A 16,685-nucleotide genomic window follows, 5' to 3' on the forward strand; every position below is an offset into this window, starting at 1 on the left:
TGAGTTCATTAGTTTAACATAAATAATCATTTCCATCATTTTAATAGACCACAAGATTTTCATTTTCAGTTCTCATAAATAAACGTCCCATGTATAGAGACAAAAATATCATTCATATGGATTGAACACCTGGTAACCGACATTAACAAGATGCATATAAGAATAATCCCTATCATTCCGGGAAATCCTTCGAACATGATATAAAAACAACATCGAAGTACTAAAGCATCCGGAACTTTGGATGGGGTTCATCGGGCCCATAGATCTATCTTTAGGATTCGCGTCAATTAGTAGATCGGTTTACTAATTCTTAGGTTACCAAGCAAAAGGGGCATATTCGGCTTCAATCATTCAACCATATAATGTAGTTTCGATTACTTGTGTCTATTTCGTAAAACATTTATAAAAGCAGCGCATGTATTCTCAGTCCCAAAAATATATATTGCAAAAGCATTTAAAAAAGGAGCAAATAAAACTCACAATACTGTATTTTGTAGTAAAAATACATATGACGACATTGAACAATGCATGGTTGGCCTCGGATTCACGAACCTATATTAATTGCATTTCTATTAAAACATATAATAGAAATATCATAATTTCATTTATTAATGTATATTATTTGTATATATTTATAGTTATATAATATTTATTCTAGATTTCATTTAAAAACATATACTTTATATTATATCTTAAATTATATGTTTTATGTATTTATCTTGTATATGTATTTAAAGTGATTAATATAGTTATATTAATATCTATATATTTAGAATTATAAAAAATATACCTAGTTTGTTGTATGTAAGTTTTTATATAAGTAATGTTAATATGATTTATATATAGTTATATGGAATATTAATATAGTTGTAGTATATGTATTAAGTATGTTTTATGTACAACAATATTTATTTGTTTAAAAATGCTAGTTTTGATATTAATGACTTACTAATAATAATAATAATAATAATAATAATAATAATAATAATAATAATAATAATAATAATAATAATAATAATAATAATAATAATGGTAGTAATATTATTAGAAATGATATAATAATAATGTTTTTAATACAATCTCTTATGTTCATACTAAAATTTAATAATACAACTTATGCTTAATATTAATACTAGTCTTAATAATAATGATAATAATAATTTTACTTATTTTAATGATAACAATATTCATAACATTATTTTAGTATTAACAACAATTAACATATCCAAAATCATATTCTTAATAATTAATAATAACAATAATGATACAATCATAATAATACTAAAAATCATGATTTTACTAACAGTTATAATAATGATAGTAATAATAGTAATTTTAAATAAAAAGATAGTTTTACTAATAATGATAGAGTAAAAATGATAGTTTTATTAAAAATAATATATTTAATAATAATGGTAAGTTTAATAATAATTATAGTTTTTAACGGATATTTTAATGCTCATATTAATAATAATACTAATAGTATGATTCTAGTAATGATAATAATAATAATATTACTAATAATTATAAATGATACTAATAATACTTAATACTAGTAATAACGATAATAATAATGTTAAATAAATTAATGATAATAATAATTATATTGTTAATATTAGTACCAAAACTAATTAACATCGTAACAACAATGATTAATAACATTCAACAACAAAAACAACAACAACAACAACAACAACAACAACAACAACAACAACAACAATAACAACAACAACAACAACAACAACAACAACAACAACAACAACAACAACAACAACAACAATAACAACAACAACAACAACAACAACAATAACAACAACAACAACAACAACAACAAAAACAACAACAACAACAACAACAACAACAATAATAATAATAATAATAATAATAATAATAATAATAATAATAATAATAATAATAATAATAATAATAATAATAATAACAATAATAATAATACAATTAATAAAATCACTACCTCTCAAAATAGGCTGAAAAGGAAAAAGATGTCACTAGCCGGGCTTGAACCTGAGACCTCCCGCGCACACACTAACACCCTTAACCATTGAGCTCATTCAGTTTTTCTGATTAATAACAAATATTCATTTAATTAAACGCGACATTCTGTTCTCCCTCCTTCTTCATCCTCACCCAGTTTCAATCGACCCAACCAATTCAAATCACATCAAATTGAGTTACCATATTAAATTAGGTTTTAAAAATAGAAACAGATACATTTTAGAATATGTTAAAAGTAATTAGCAAATACAAAACAAAAAAAAAATTATTATGACAGCCTTGCTGCTGTTCGTTCGTTTGAGGAAAAAAATAATTGATTTTAAAATCTAAAACGTTTTAGATAATAATTCCTAAATAACATAAGTTTTAAATCGTTGTTAGAAACTGTCTTGATCATCAATTGCTTCATAAACTCAGGAACGAATTCGAATTTAATGAAGAACAGATTGTTGACTTTTTGTTCATAAACCTTTGACTCCAAAATTCGTAATCGTTTAAGAGAATTGAAAGCTAAGATTTTGTAAATAGTTTGAATATATAAATCCTAATCTATCTGCATTTATCAATTTTGAAATTTATTTAAAAATTTAACGTTTAAAAATCTGAACCACGAACAAGCAGGAGACTTGTTCTTCATATATATATACATATATATATATATATATATATATATATATATATATATATATATATATATATATATACATATATATATATATATATATATATATATACATATATATATATATATACATATATATATATATATATATAATTTCGATAATTATAACTGTTAGGGATGTTAGTGATTGGTAAATGATAACGTAAAGTTGTTTGGCATAATCTTTAACTGAATTCGATCAATCTTAAAAGGGATGTGGTTATTAATTTCTCAATCAGACAAATAAAAGAACAGAGAATTTACTATAAACTAGAATATATTGAATCTGTTTAATACCTACTATGTACTAATGATAATGATAGGAACCCAATTTTGGAGACAGATAGTACAAGGATTCGTTGATTAGATGAATAAAGAAGTAAAACAGATAATTACACTCAACCAATTTTGTATCTGTATGGAGTTTTATAAGTAATATATATTAATAAATAATAATAATATTATTAATTATAATACAGAAAAAAAATATCCTAATAATAATACTAATATAATTAAATATCAAAATATCAAAATAACACTAGTAATAATAAAATTAATGATAAAAACAATAAAAGTGATGAAAATGAAGATAATAATAATAACTAATATTATTTAAATTACCATTCAATTAATCTTAATCATATTAGTAACTAAATTCATTATTTTTTTCTACGAATTATAATAATAATAATTATATAACCAATCAGTTGTATTAAATTTCGTATTTATGTAATATACATCATAATAATAATAACACTGATATTAAGATTGAATATATTCTAATAATAGTAATGAGAGTAATGATTATAATGTTAGTAAAGATGACAAATTTAATGCGTTAAATTTCATATCTATATATTAGCTATAATAATATAACTGATACTGTGATTAATTATTAACATCATAATAACAATGGAAGTAATAATAATACTATTAGTATAACAATTATATTTTTATCTTGTAACCACATTTAATATGTTAATATACAATTTATTACATAATATATTATATGATAACATTCATTGAATATTTAACATTTATATATTTTAGATATATGTTTCAACATAATAATTGCTAATAGAATCATTTATATATATATATATATATATATATATATATATATATATATATCTTATATAGGTTCATATTATTATATATATATATATTTACATATTTATTTACAACTACTGTTCGTGAATCGTCGGGAATGGTCAAGGTCAAATGTATACACGAATACAGTTCAAAGTTTTTGAGACTTCACATTATAGACTTTGCTTATCGTATCGGAAACATATAAAGATTAAGTTTAAATTTGATCGGAAATTTCCGGGTCATCACAGTACCTACCCGTTAAAGAAATTTCGTCCCGAAATTTGAGTGAAATGGTCATGGATGTCAATAAGTATGTTTTCATGACGAATATGAGGTGATAAATAGAGTTTTATCATTATTGAGTAATATGGATAAAACAATTCGATTATTCGAAGAGCACGAATGAAGCTATCACAAAAGAGTGAAATGAATAAATAAAGATTCGTCTTAACCTTTGACGAAGTCAGGGTTGAATTTAGAAAATAAGGTGCGTCTTGGTTGAATTCCGGAATTCAAGGGTTTTAAAAGAAAATCTTGGAAATCTACAAGATCTGATTCTTCGGCGAATAAAGAGATTAAGATCTCTATAATTAAATGCGGTGATCTGCCTTGATTACTCTGTTTGATATTTCCATTATAAATTAAGCTCTTCCATTCCATTATTCTCACCATTCCTATACTTTCTTTCTTAGTCCATACATTCAAAAGATTGTGAAAATGCTTAATACAGTTCTAATCCTTGATATTTTCCTAATTATCATTTCTATCATTCTTCTTTTCAATCTTCCACCAGAAAAATCTGTTTACTTCTACTATTACCTTGGGGTGATACTATTCTTAATTATACCATGTCTTTATATTGCTATTCGTATTAATATCCACGGTTTGTAACCTCGGTGTTGTTATTGAGCTTTATACTTTCTCTTATATTTTGGAGCTCTTTGCTTTTTTTATTCTCTTCTCGAACTCTAGTAAAGCGAGTAATGGTCCAGAATTCGTAAGTATGGAGTTTAGTCCTTGTGATTTGTTCAGAGACTCCTTCGTAGTTTGCTCAATCAGTTTTTCAGTTTCAAACTTTTTCTGAGCTTTGCCAACATACAATTCTTTATCATCAACTTTTGGCTGTTAAGGTTGTTTACAGTTTTTGTTGCTTCATTAAACTTTTCAAAATTCAGAGTATTAATTCGCAGACTGGGTGCTTTTCAGAATTTCAGAATGGAGGATCATAGTTCTAAGAGATAAATATTATATGGATACATATAGCTGTTCATGTAGAAACATTGCGAGACTCACAATACAGATTTGCTGATTCTCGATAATTGGTATGGCAATTCTTGTTACAAGATGCGGATGAGTACATGACAGGGTTTCAATGAATATAATGATTCTTCAGAAAGTCAGAAATCAATGAAGTTGCTGGTAAGTTTACTGCTAATGTAGTGAGATATAAACGGTTTTCCGGTATCGATGACGAAAGTTAAACTTATATATCAGGGTTATAATAGGCTAATCCGAGTGAAAATTCGAAGTTGACTTACTGGAGCTGTGACAAAATTTGCTACTTTAATAAGAATTACCAAGTTATTTTTTGGTAATAATAATACTAAAGGAATTAGCACAGATACGTGTTAAATGTTTACTCAGATTCCAAGAGTTTTTTAGGTGCATAACTATATGCGTCAATCTCTTCTTCCGTAGATGAAGTGCGGTTGGTTCATCCTATCGATTGAAGTGTTTTCAAGAATTATGAAAGTTTGAACGCAGATCGTAATCGTCAAGATATAAATGAAGTTTAGGATGAAATCAAGTGGCAAATTTGAAGAATTGTTTAGTTTCATATGTTATAATCAATATTTTAATTCATTTTAATTGTTCAATGTTACTAGTCCACAGTCGATATTCCACAATTAACAGTCCAAAAATTCATATATAATTTAATATATAATATTCGAATTAATTAATAAGTATCGTGACCCGTGTACATGTCTCAGACTCGATCACAACTCAAAGTATATATATTATTGTAGAATCAACCTCAACCCTGTATAGCGAACGCGATCATTACAGCATATAGAGTGTCTCTGGTTATTCCAAATAATATATATATATATATATATATATATATATATATATATATATATATATATATATATATATATATATATATATATATATATATATATATGCATCGATATGATATGACAAAACCTTGTATACGTGTCCCGATATTTAAAGTGCGTAAAATAATTACAGAAATTAAATGACGATAAATAAAGTGCGTAAAATAAAAAATAGAAATTAAATGACAATAAATAAAATTGCGAGAATTAAAATTGCGATAATTAAATTGCGATAAATAAATTGCGATAAATAAATTGCGATAAATAAATGTAATACGGAATTAACAGTTAGCTAGGAACAGTTAGCTGGAACAGTTAGCGTGGATTCTTAACAAAATTTTTCATAGTTAATTTGTTTGTTTCTAACAAATTTTATTTTGTCCAATGTTTTCTTCATTATGCCACTTGTCGGATTCTGATAGGTCAAAATCTAAATATGAAATTGAATGAAAATGGTTATTCTGTGGTGAACGGATACGTGCACCGGTTGATGTAAATAGGATAGTAAATGACTGTTGAATCAGATTTGAAAGAATGTACAGTGTAACTTATCAATGTGAAATCTAAATATTCCTCGGGTATTACCTACCCATTAAAATATTTTTACCATTAACAGTTTGTACAATAGAATTTTTAATTACAATCTTTATGAAAACATATATACATATATATTTTCTTCAGATGTAATCATGGATTTAATGAGTTAATAATATTAAACTCATTTAGTTTTCGGTTGGAACTAGAATAAATAATCTCTAAAACTTTAGAGATTACATATTCGCCATGTCGAACGAAGATAAATGATGTAGAACGATATGTAGAATGATGATCATGCTCGAGGTATAAAATGAGATGTTGAGGCGTGTGATGTTTGAACTTGGGTTGTTGGTGGTACTGGTGCTGTTACTGACGGTACTGTTGGTGCCGGTGATGTTGCTGAAGCTGGTAAATTTTGCACCATATTTTCCAAAATCATTACTCAGGCGCGAAGCTTGTTGACTTCTTCGATTACTCCGGGATGATTGGCGGTTAGAACAAGCAAATGAATAAGGTTTAGAATTTTAGATAGAACATACTCGTGGCGAGGTATTCGGGAAATGAGGGTGAAAATGGTGTTACAAACAGGTACACCGATAAGTGCTTCAGGTTCTTCATCAAGAGGTGAATTCGATTAGCGAAAGGGATCGCCTTATGCGCGTCTCCATTGATTAAGTCGACTACGAACCCATCAGATGAATTGGGGATGAATGATTGGTTAATTCATTCTGGTGACACTGCCTTCGGAGCTTAGGTGAAACTCCATATCGGAATAGCTGTCGGAATCCGAAGAATTCGAACTGGTTGAGGGATTCATCTCGTACGATCAGATGAAGGTTTTTTGATAAGAAATAGATTATAGGATGTAAATTAGTAACCTGCAATACACAATTTGCATATGCATATATAATACTAAAATCCCATAAGTTACGAAGGAATCTACGAAAGTTGTCAGGCAAAATCTACAGTAACATATGCGCTAAGATATGAATTTTATGTATACACTATTCATGCAATCAATGCAGTAAAACGTGTCTAGACTAAGAATGATAAGCAGGTAATTTCCGAAGGATGATAAGCAGGTAATTTTCAACACGAAATGATAAGCAAAACTTTTGACATGCAGACACGGTCGAAGTCCAGACTCACTAATGCATCCTAACGACTTATCAGTTAGACACACTAATGCAGACCTGATTCGCTAAGACCACCACTCTGATACCAACTCTAACAACCCGTCCTAATCCATCCGAACGAATACATTATAATTGATTACATCGTGAGGTACTTGACCTCTATATGATACATTTTACAAACATTGCATTCGTTTTTGAAATTCATCGAAAATTGACAGCATGCATACCATTTCATAATATATCCAACTATAATTGACTTAATAATAATCTTGATGAACTCAACGACTCGAATGCAACGTCTTTTGAAATATGTCATGACTGACTCCAAGTAATATCCTTAAATTGAGCAAATGCACAGCGAAAGATTTCTTTCATACCTGAGAATAAACATGCTTTAAAGTGTCAACTAAAAGGTTGGTGAGTTCATTAGTTTAACATACATAATCATTTCCACATTTTAATAGACCACAAGATTTTCATTTTCAGTTCTCATAAATAAACGTCTCATGCATAGAGACAAAAATATCATTCATATGGATTGAACACCTGGTAACCGACATTAACAAGATGCATATAAGAATATCCCCTATCATTCTGGGAAATCCTTCGGACATGATATAAAAACAACATCGAAGTACTAAAGCATCAGGTACTTTGGATGAGGTTCGTCGGGCCCATAGATCTATCTTTAGGATTCGCATCAATTAGTAGATCGGTTTACTAATTCTTAGGTTCCCAAGCAAAAGGGGCATATTCGGCTTCGATCATTCAACCATATAATGTAGTTTTGATTACTTGTGTCTATTTCGTAAAACATTTATAAAAGCAGCGCATGTATTCTCAGTCCCAAAAATATATATTGCAAAAGCATTTAAAAAGGAGCAAATGAAACTCACAATACTGTATTTTGTAGTAAAAATATATATGACAACATTGAACAATGCAGGGTTGGCCTCGGATTCACGAACCTATATTAATTGCATTTCTATTAAAACATATAATAGAAATATCATAATTTCATTTATTAATGTATATTATTTATATATATTTATAGTTATATAAGATTTATTATAGATTTCATTTAAAAACATATACTTTGTGTTATATCTTAAATTATATGTTTTATGTATTTATCTTGTATATGTATTTAAAGTGATTAATATAGTTATATTAATATCTATATATATTTAGAATTATAAAAAATATACCTAGTTTGTTGTATGTAAGTTTTTATATAAGTAATGTTAATATGATTTATATATAGTTATATGGAATATTAATATAGTTGTAGTATATGTATTAAGTATGTTTTATGTACAACATTATTTATTTGTTTAAAAATGCTAGTTTTGATATTAATGACTTACTAATAATAATAATAATAATAATAATAATAATAATAATAATAATAATAATAATAATAATAATAATAATAATAATAATAATAATAATAATAATAATAATAATAATAATAATAATAATATTAATAATAATAATAATAATAATAATAATATTAATAATAATAATAATAATAATAAAAATAATAATAATAATAATAATAATAATAATAATAATAATAATAATAATAATAATAATAATAATAATAATAATAATAATAATGGTAGTAATATTATTAGAAATGATATAATAATAATGTTTTTAATACAATCTCTTATGTTCATACTAAAATTTAATAATACAACTTATGCTTAATATTAATACTAGTCTTAATAATAATGATAATAATAATTTTACTTATTTTAATGATAACAATATTCATAACATTATTTTAGTATTAACAATAATTAACATATCCAAAATCTTATTCTTAATAATTAATAATAACAATAATGATACAATCATAATAATACTAAAAATCATGATTTTACTAACAGTTATAATAATGATAGTAATAATAGTAATTTTAAATAAAAAGATAGTTTTACTAATGATAGTAATAATAGTAATTTTAAATAAAAAGATAGTTTTACTAATAATGATAATGTAAAAATAATAGTTTTAGTAAAAATAATATATTTAATAATAATGGTAAGTTTTATAATAATTATAGTTTTTAACGGATATTTTAATGATCATATTAATAATAATACTAATAGTATGATTCTAGTAATGATAATAATAATATTACTAATAATTATAAATGATACTAATAATACTTAATACTAGTAATAACGATAACAATAATGTTAATTAAATTAATGATAATAATAATCATATTGTTAATATTAGTACCAATACTAATTAACATCATAACAACAATGATTAATAACATTCAACAACAACAACAACAACAACAACAACAACAACAACAACAACAACAACAACAACAACAATAATAATAATAATAATAATAATAATAATAATAATAATAATAATAATAATAATAATAATAATAATAATAATAATAATAATAATAATAATACAATTAATAAAATCACTACCTCTCAAAATAGGCTGAAAAGGAAAAAGATGTCACTAGCCAGGCTTGAACCCGAGACCTCCCGCGTGCACACTAACACCCTTAACCATTGAGCTCATTCAGTTTTTCTGATTAATAACGAATATCCATTTAATTAAACGCGACATTCTGTTCTCCCTCCTTCTTCATCCTCACCCAGTTTCAATCGACCCAACCAATTCAATACACATCAAATTGAGTTACCATATTAAATTAGGTTTTAAAAATAGAAACAGATACATTTTAGAATATGTTAATAGTAATTAGCAAATAAAAAAAATATTATGACAGCCTTGCTGCTGTTCGTTCGTTTGAGGAAAAAAAATAATTGATTTTAAAATCTAAAACATTTTAGATAATAATTCCTAAATAACATAAGTTTTAAATCGTTGTTAGAAACTGTCTTGATCATCAATTGCTTCATAAACTCAGGAACGAATTCGAATTTGATGAAGAATAGATTGTTGACTTTTTGTTCATAAACCTTTGACTCCAAAATTCGTAATCGTTTAAGAGAATTGAAAGCTAAGATTTTGTAAATAGTTTGAATATATAAATCCTAATCTATCTGCATTTATCAATTTTGTAATTTATTTAAAAATCGAACCTTTAAAAATCGGAACCACGAACAGGCAGGAGACTGGTTCTTCATATATATATATATATATATATATATATATATATATATATATATATATATATATATATATATATATATATATATATATATATATATTTTTAATTTCGATAATTATAACTGTTAGGGATGTTAGTGATTGGTAAATGATAACGTAAAGTTGTTTGGCATAATCTTTAACTGAATTTGATCAATCTTAAAAGGGATGTGGTTATTAATTTCTCAATCAGACAAATAAAAGAACAGAGAATTTACTATAAACTGGAATATATTGAATCTGTTTAATACCTACTCTGTACTAATGATAATGATATGAACCTAATTTTGGAGACAGATTGTACAAGGATTCGTTGATTAGATGAATAAAGAAGTAAAATAGATAATTACACTCAACCAATTTTGTATCTGTATGGAGTTTTATAAGTAATATATATTAATAAATAATAATAATATTATTATTAATTATAATACAGATAAAAAAATATCCTAATAATAATACTAATATAATTAAATATAATAATAATAATATCAAAAAAACACTAGTAATAATAAAATTAATGATAAAAACAATAAAAGTGATGAAAATGAAGATAATAATAATAACTAATATTATTTAAATTACCATTCAATTAATCTTAATCATATTAGTAACTAAATTCATTATTTTTTTCTACGAATTATAATAATAATAATTATATAACCAATCAGTTGTATTAAATTTCATATTTATGTAATATATATCATAATAATAATAACACTGATATTAAGATTGAATATATTCTAATAATAGTAATGAGAGTAATGATTATAATGTTAGTAAAGATGACAAATTTAATGCGTTAAATTTCATATCTATATATTAGCTATAATAATATAACTGATACTGTGATTAATTATTAACATTATAATAACAATGGAAGTAATAATAATACTATTAGTATAACAATTATATTTTTATCTTGTAACCACATTTAATATGTTAATATACAATTTATTACATAATATATTATATGATAACATTCATTAAATATTTAATATTTATATGTTTTAGATATATGTTTCAACATAATAATTGCTAACAGAATCATTTATATATATATATATATATATATATATATCTTATATAGGTTCATATTATTATATATATATATATATATATATATATATATATATATATATATATATATATATATATATATATATATATATATATACATATTTATTTACAACTATTGTTCATGAATCGTCGGGAATGGTCAAGGTCAAATGTATACACGAACACAGTTCAAAGTTTTTGAGACTTCACATTACAGACTTTGCTTATCGTATCGGAAACATATAAAGATTAAGTTTAAATTTGATCGGAAATTTCCGGGTCATCACAGTACCTACCCGTTAAAGAAATTTCGTCCCGAAATTTGAGTGGAATGGTCATGGATGTCAATAAGTATGTTTTCATGATGAATATGAGTTGATAAATAGAGTTTTATCATCATTGAGTAATATGGATAAAACAATTCGATTATTCGAAGAGCACGAATGAAGCTATCATAAAAGAGTGAAATGAATAAATAAAGATTCGTCTTAACTTTTGACGAAGTCAGGGTTGAATTTAGAAAATAAGGTGCGTCTTGGTTGAATTCCGGAATTCAAGGGTTTTAAAAGAAAATCTTGGAAATCTACAAGATCTGATTCTTCGGCGAATAAGGAGATTAAGATCTCTATAATTAAATGCAGTGATCTGCCTTGTTTACTCTGTCTGATATTTTCATTATAAATTAAGCTCTTCCGTTCCATTATTCTCACCATTCCTATACTTTCTTTCTTAGTCCATACATTCAAAAGATTGTGAAAATGCTTAATACAGTTCTAATCCTTGATATTTTCCTAATTATCATTTCTATCATTCTTCTTTTCAATCTTCCACCAAAAAAATATGTTTACTTCTACTATTACCTTGGGGTGATACTATTCTTAATTATACCGTGTCTTTATATTGCTATTCGTATTAATATCCACGGTTTGTAACCTCGGTGTTGTTATTGAGCTTTATAATCACCTGAGAATAAACATGCTTAAAACGTCAACAAAAATGTTGGTGATTTATAGGTTTAACCTATACATTATCGAATCATATTAATAGACCACAAGATTTCATTTTTCATAAATATCCATCTCATATCAGGCATTTCGCAAAAACTGCATAGAGATAAAAATCATTCATATGGTGAACACCTGGTAACCGACATTAACAGAATGCAACTAGAATATCCCCATCATTCCGGGAATCTCATTGGACATGATAAAATCGAAGTACTAAAGCATTCGTAACCCGGATGGGGTTTGTTAGGCCCAATAGATCTATCTTTAGGATTCGCGTTAATTAGGGTGTCTGTTCCCTAATCTTAGATTACCAGACTAAAAATGGTGAGATTCGGTAATAATAATTCAACCATAGAATGTAGTTTCGCATACTTGTGTCTATTTTGTAAAACATATATAAAACTGCATGTATTCTCATCCCAAAAATATTAAATTTTAAAAGTGGGACTATAACTCACTTTCACAGATCACCAATTCGTCGAGATTTAAACTTGGTCACGGGTTGATTCACGAAGCTAAAACAATATGTACATATATATCAAAGTATGATCGAAATATATTCACAACATTTTTTATTACGTTTTAATGATTTAAGTTTGTTAAGTTAGCAGTCCAATGTTAGTAATCTACAACTAGTTGTCCACAGTTAGAAGTATAGAAATAAATCCATATATATTATCTTGAATCAATCCACGACCCAGTGTATACAAGTCTCAGGCTAGATCACAACTCAAATTATATATATTATTTTAGAATCAACCTCAACCCTGTATAGCTAACTCGAGCATTACTGCATATAGAGTGTCTATGGTTGTTCCAAATAATATATATATATGGGTCGATATGATATGTCAAAACATTGTATACGTGTCTATGGTCTATCAAGGTTACATAATATATGTTAGAATACATGTATAATATAATATAAGTTAGTTAGGATATGGTTAGAATAGATTTTTGTAAATTAATCCCGTAGTCAATTTAACCATTTTTAACCAATTTTGTTTTACCCATAACTTATTCGTTTTCATAGTGATTAACTTTGTTTGCGAACAAGTTTAGAATTAACTAAACTATGTTCTAGTGATTACAAGTTATAATCTTCGAATAAGATAGTTTTATATATATGAATCGAATGATGTTATGAACATCATTACTACCTCAATTTTAGTAGGTAAACCTACTGGAAGTGATAAGAAATGATCTAGCTTCAAAGGATCTTGGATGGCTTGAAAGTTCTTGAAGTAGAATCATGACACGAAAACAAGTTAAAGTAATATTTCTACTCGAATTAAGATTGTTATAGTTATAGAAATTGAATCAAAGTTTGAATATGAATTATACCTTGAATTAGAATGATAACCTACTGTAAATAACAGAGGTTTCTTGATCTTAGATGATTACTTGGAATGGATTAGAAACTTGGAAGTAAACTTGTAAACTTTAAAGTGTTTATGAAGTGTTCTTGAGTAGTTGTTTTGTATGTTGATCTAAGTTAACTAGATTGAGCTAGATTAAGCTAGATTATGAAGAAAATGATGAAGAACACTTAGAACAATAAAAGATGAATTGAGACAGAGTAATTTGATGCATAAAAGTTGGAATGAAAATGTGTTTATGGTTGGTGAAGAAAAACATGAATGAGCACTTGTGATATAGGCTCCATTAGTTTGTATTTTTGTTAATATTTCATGCTAGATGTTAAATGATGGTTCCCCCAAGTTTAGGTGACTCATCAAGGCTGCTAAGAGCTGATCATTGAAGTGTATATACCAATAGTATATACATTTAGAAGTTGTGTATTGTACGAGTACGAATACGGATTGAATACGAGTAAATAGTGTTACTGTAGTAAATAGTGTTTTACTGTAGCAAATAGTGTTTTACTTGTACATCATATATATATATATATATATATATATATATATATATATATATATATATATATATATATATATATATATATATATATATATATATATATATATATATATATATATATATATATATATATATATATATATATATATATATATATAATAAAAATTTACATCATAAAAAAATAAAACTATATAATTATCACAAGTTATGACGTTCGTGAATCATCAAGCAAACGGGGTGGTCAATTGTCTAAATAAACTCATTTCAATTAATCAAGTCTTAACAAGTTTGATTGCTTAACATGTTGGAAACATTTAATCATGTAAATATAGTTTTCATTTAATATATAAACATGGAAAAGTTCGGGTCACTACAGTACCTACCCGTTAAATAAATTTCATCCCGAAATTTTAAGTTGTTGAAGGTGTTGATGCATCTTCTGGAAATAAGTGCGGGTATTTCAGCTTCATTTGATCTTCATGCTCCCAGGTGAATTCGGGTCCTCTATGAGAATTCCATCGAACCTTAACGATTGGTATTTTATATTGCTTAAGTCTTTTAATCTCACGATCCATTATTTCGACGGGTTCTTCAATGAATTATAGTTTTTCGTTAATTGTAATCTCGTTTAATGGAATGGTGAGATCTTCTTTAGCAAAGCATTTCTTCAAATTCGAGACGTGGAAGGTATTTTGTACATCCGCGAGTTTTTGAGGTAACTCAAGTTGGTAAGCAACAGGTCCGACACGATCAATAATCTTGAATGGTCTAATGTACCTCAAATTTAATTTCCCCCGTTTACCAAATCGAACAACGCCTTTCCAAGGTGAAACCTTAAGCATGACCATGTCACCAATTTCAAATTCTATATCTTTTCTTTTACTGTCCGCGTAGCTCTTTTGTCGACTTTGAGCGGTTTTCAACCGTTGTTGAATTTGAATGATTTTCTCGGTAGTTTCTTGGATAATTTATGGACCCGTAATTTGTCTATCCCCAACTTCACTCCAACAAATCGGAGACCTGCACTTTCTGCCATAAAGTTCCTCAAACGGTTCCATCTCAATACTCGAGTGGTAACTGTTGTTGTAGGAAAATTCTGCTAACGGTAGATGTCGATCCCAACTGTTTCCAAAATCAATAACACATGCTCGTAGCATGTCTTCAAGTGTCTGTATCATCCTTTCGCTCTGCCCATCAGTTTGTGGATGATAGGTAGTACTCATGTCTAGACGAGTTCCCAATGCTTGTTGTAACATTTGCCAAAACCTTGAAACAAATCTACCGTCCCTATCAGAGATAACAGAGATTGGTATTCCGTGTCTGGAGACGACTTCCTTCAAGTATAGTCGTGCTAATTTTTCCATTTTATCATCTTCTCGCAATGGTAGAAAGTGTGCTGATTTGGTGAGACGATCGACTATTACCCAAATAGTATCATAACCACTTGCAGTCCTCGGCAATTTAGTAATAAAATCCATGGTAATGTTTTTCCATTTCCATTCTGGGATTTCAGGTTGTTGAAGTAGACCTGATGGTTTCTGATGTTCAGCTTTGACCTTAGAACACATCAAACATTCTCCTACGTATTTAGTAATATCGGCTTTCATACCCAGCCACCAAAAATGTTTCTTGAGATCTTTGTACATCTTTCCCGCTCCGGGATGTATTGAGTATCTAGTTTTATGTGCTTCCCTAAGTACCATTTCTCTCACATCTCCAAACTTTGGTACCCAAATTCTTTCAGCCCTATACTGGGTTCCATCTTCCCGAATATTAATTTGTTTCTCTGGTCCTTTGGGTATTTCCTTCTTCAAATTCCCTTCTTTCAAAACTCCTTGTTGCGCCTCTTTTATTTGAGTAGTAAGATTAGTATGAATAATTATATTCATAGCTTTTACTCGAATAGGTTCTCTGTTATTTCTACTTAAGGCGTCGGCTACCACATTTACCATCCCCGGGTGGTAACGAATCTCAAAATCGTAATCATTTAACAGCTCAATCCACCTACGTTGCCTCATGTTCAGTT

This window comes from Rutidosis leptorrhynchoides, chromosome 3 (genome assembly GCF_046630445.1).
Source record: "Rutidosis leptorrhynchoides isolate AG116_Rl617_1_P2 chromosome 3, CSIRO_AGI_Rlap_v1, whole genome shotgun sequence".
Taxonomy (NCBI): Eukaryota; Viridiplantae; Streptophyta; class Magnoliopsida; order Asterales; family Asteraceae; genus Rutidosis; species Rutidosis leptorrhynchoides.